At 62.5% G+C, this 4,122-nt stretch overlaps 1 non-coding gene across 1 annotated transcript; it reads left to right on the forward strand.

Moving 5' to 3' along the window:
• Positions 1-381: 381 nt before the first annotated feature.
• On the forward strand, positions 382-3,745 carry LOC531175 (palmitoyltransferase ZDHHC3). Its single transcript, XR_003034925.1, has 2 exons — positions 382-397; positions 2,865-3,745. It is a non-coding gene; the product is annotated as a palmitoyltransferase ZDHHC3 (transcript).
• The last annotated feature ends 377 nt before the right edge of the window (positions 3,746-4,122 follow it).

The raw sequence follows: 4,122 nt of genomic DNA on the forward strand, positions 1-4,122 counted from the left end.
AAGACTTTTTTAAGCTCAGGATAAAAGAGCCTTTTCCTAATTACAAGTATTATTTTTCCATTTGGGGCTTCCTCATATACATGGGGGAAAGCCCTTTCACACGCAGGGCTGGCAAAGGACAGGAAACCCAGGGGACAACACCCCGGGGACCCGGCCTCACCTGGGCCAGGATCCACATCCGGTGGGAAGCAGGGAGACCTCCCACTTAGCAGAGAAGTAGAGGCTTAGAGGCTGATATGGGACCCTGACAGTGGGGTGGGGTTGGCAGGGTGGGCGGGACACCCCAGAGCAAGGGTGTGGGGGGCTTCCTGATGAAGCCCAGGGTCCTGACCCCCCAGCCTCCCTCCCGGGGCTCCTGTCCCTCCTGGACACACCCCGAGGATGGCCTTCCAGCCAGGTGGGTGCGCCCACAGCTACAGCACGGGATGCTGCATCCCAAGGGGGCAGCAGGACAAACGGACAGGCCTGAGGTCCTCCCCTCCCAAGGCTGCCCTCGGCCCCCGGCCCTCAGAGACCCTGGATCTGGGGTTTCCTTTCTTCAGGGACACCTGTGGCTCCAGCTGAGCAGCGCCCACAGCCCACAGGCAGCCAGGGGTCTGCAGAGGGCACCTGGGTTGCTGCGGTATCTAAAACCCTTGAAGAGGCACTAAAGGTCCTTGACTTTGCTTAATAGCTAAAGAATCATTATTTTGTTTTGCTTGATGGATTTCCTTTCTGCGTTTTCTCACTTCTCTGACTGAATTTATTCTGGGACTAAAATTTTTCTGCAGACCGAAGGTAGGTGGAGCACATGGGTGGGGGTCTATCAAGAAAGAAGACCCCACAGGGTCCTGTTCAGTTACACGTCAGGCCGTCCTGCGGCTCCGAAGGGGCTCTGCTCCCAGGAGCTCTGCTCCCCCGGCCTTGCTGAGCCGCCCCTGCTTCCCAGTCCCCTCCCTGCCCCTCCCGGCTCCTCTCCACCCAGAGCTGACCCTTCCAGGCAGGGGCCTGACCCTTCCCGGCTTCTCCCGGAGTCCTCTGTTCTCTCTTCCCGAAATCACCTGCCATGATTGCTCACACCTAGTTCTGTTTTCAGCATCTGGTTTTCAGTTAAAAACCACAGCAGATATCAAGCCATGAAAAGACACAGAGGGAACTTAACAGCTCGCCAGTGGGCAAAAGCAGCTCATCTGAGAAGTCTACACGCTGCACGGCTCCCACGGGAGCCCTTTCTGGAGAAGCAAAACTGCGGAGGCGGTGAAAGACCAGGGCTGCCAGGCTTGGGGCAAGGGCCCAGCACAGAGCTTCCTAGGGCACTAGGACCGCCCTGCCCGATGGCGGGCCCGCATCACTGCACACGCGCCCGGACCCACGGAACGTCCCACTCCGCGAGGGAACCGACCGAAACCATGGATTCTGGGTGCAGACGGACGGCACGGAGGCGCGGGCGCATCAGTCGTGACAAACGTCCCCTCTGGTGGGGCGGCTCTCTGTGCAGCGGGCAGGGGCGGGCAGACGAGGCGTCTCTGCACCTTCTGCTCAGTTCTGCTGTGAACCAAAAACCACTCTTGTGAAGTCTGGTAATTATTTTAAGACAGAATAAACAAACAGGCATATCAGGCCCTCCTAGCAAGCGAGGCTGAGCTGTCCAGGCAAGGCACACCCCTCCCCTGCCCAGCGGCTCTCTGACACCTAGGTGTCAGGTGTGACAACGTGGGCTCCGGGGCCTCTCGGGTCAGCACGGTGACTGTCAGGAAAGCTGGATAGTGGCCTCAGAGCCCCTGCAGTTGAGCGAGACCACCACCGTCGTCCTGTCCGACTCACTGTCTGACACCAGGAAGTCCTCAGGGCACCCAGAAAGCGCCAGAATTCCTCTCGAGACAGAGCGTCCACTCACCCTGGGATGCCCCTGGGTCACCAGCAACGTCCTCCTCTGTGGGCGCTGACCCCCTCTCTGCACCTCGCCCCGGGCTCCAGCCCCATCCCACCTGTGTCTGCACCAGAGCCGGCCACTGGCTGCTCCCCGCTGCCCTTCTCGCCGCTTCCAAACCCCAGAGCCGGCCTCTCCTGAGCGGCTCTGCCCCGCAAGCCCCTCCCACCGGGAGTGCTGCTCATGGTAATGCTCCCCCAGCTGTGTCCCCTCCACCATCCCGGATGCTATACTCTCATTAATGCAGCCAGGCAGGCATGCCCTTCACAGGCAGCCTCCTTCCAGCTCAGACCCACCCGCCTTCCTCACTCTCTGTCTGCTGTGGGCACTTGGGGGACGGCCATGCTGGCCTCTGTGCAGCTGTCTTTTCTCAGGACCCACTTCTTAGACCAAGAGTCTAGAGCTGACCTTCCCGAATGCTGGCCGTTGGTTCAATCCAAACCCATGCTTAACCTCTTGATCCCCGGCAGCTGAGCACCCAGTGCGGTGTCCTGACCACGTGAGGCAGATGGGACGGAGGGCCGACCTGCCATCAGCTGTGTCCAGCTCCTCTGGAGGCCGGAAGAGCCCGCTGAGACCACCTGCAGGCTGGAATCCTGGCCGGTCACTCACAGGCCGCTCATCTAATCCCCAGCTGTTTCTCATGCGAAAACTGGGGAGTAAACCTTTGTGCTGTCAGAGTTGTGAGTACCAATGAGCCAGTGTACAGAGAAGTGCTGCCCCCCGAAACACAGGTGCGCTACGCACGCACACACAAGAGGAGCTGCGGTGTTTCCTCCTCGCCCACATTTCCTGCGAGGACCTTAAAAGGGCCGCATGCAACACCGGGCTCACGCCCCCAGCCAGCACCTCCGCCTCCTCCAAGGTCCAACGCCCCATTCGCCCCAAACAAAGAAGTCACCGCCGGGAAGGGGCTTTCCCGGCTGAAGGGGGGGCCCTTTCTGTGTTCACAAAGCCCCCATTGGAGGGCACATTCTAGAACACTGCGGTGGGGAGGAGGGGAGTCCCAGGCGGAGCCTGGGAGGGGAGGGCAGAGGCGCAGGAGCTCAGGGACCAGCCGACCTGGCCCTGCGGAGCCCGAGCGCCGCGCCGCGCGTGTGGTTCGTGCCCGACGCCCTGGGCATCGTGTGCGCCTCGGCCACGTGGGTGCTGACGCTGAGCGAGGGCGTGCTGCTGCTGAGCGCCTGGCTGCTCCCGGCGCAGCGGCCGGCCTACAGCGCAGTGCACGGCTCGCTCTTCCACCTGCTGGCCTCCCTGGCCCTGGCCTCCCACGCGCGGACCATGTTCACCGACCCCGGCGCCCTGCCGGTGGGCGCCCCGCCTGCGCCCGGCCTGGCAGCCCGCTGCCCGCTCTGCGGCGCCGTCCAGACGCCGGGCGCGCACCACTGCGGCGTGTGCCAGCGCTGCATCCGCAGGGCACACCACCACTGCCCGTGGGTCAACAACTGCGTGGGCGAGGACAACCGCAAGTTCTTCGTGCTCTTCACGCTCTACACGGCGCTGGGCGCGCTGCACGTGCTGCTGCTGCTCTCCGCGCCGGCCCTGCGCGCCTACGCGCGCGGCGAGTGGGACCTGCAGACCCCCGTGCTCCTGCGGCCCTCGCTGCTCTTCCTCTTCGTGGTGGCGCTGAACGGCTTCCTCTTCGCTGGCCTGATGTTCACGATTCAAATACGCAGCATCCTCACCGACCCACAGAGTCAGCCGGGCGAGCCGGGCCAGGCGTCCGCGTGGACGAACCTGAAGGCCGTCCTGGGCCCGCGCCCCTCCCCGGCCTGGATCAGCCCCTTCGCCTCCGGGGGACCTCGGGCCGCCAGCGGGCCCCAGGCTGTGGTCTGAGTCCGCCTGTGTGAAAGCAGCTCCCTCCGCGGAATCGGAACAGATGATCCTCAGAAAATCGCCGCGAGACTGTAAACGCCAAGCCGCCTTTTCTCGTGTCCACCGACGAGACCCCCACAAGAGAGAATAAAAGCGCCAGGTTCCCCTCTGAGCAGCAGGTGGGGTTTAGGGCCTCCAAGCTTCCAAGGAAATACGCAAGACCGGCCCCTCCCCGCAAAAGAAATGCGACATGTGCCCCTTCTTTCACTCTGCCAACACTCTCCTGGGAAAAGCGATTAAATCCACAACATCTGTGAGCAAAGTATGGTGAATCCGTGCAGAACCCCATTACAGGTGGTAGCTACACACCGAGGCAAGGGTGTGACCGCCTGCACGTG

The sequence above is a fragment of the Bos taurus genome, chromosome 5, assembly GCF_002263795.3.
Source record: "Bos taurus isolate L1 Dominette 01449 registration number 42190680 breed Hereford chromosome 5, ARS-UCD2.0, whole genome shotgun sequence".
Classification (NCBI taxonomy): Eukaryota; Metazoa; Chordata; class Mammalia; order Artiodactyla; family Bovidae; genus Bos; species Bos taurus.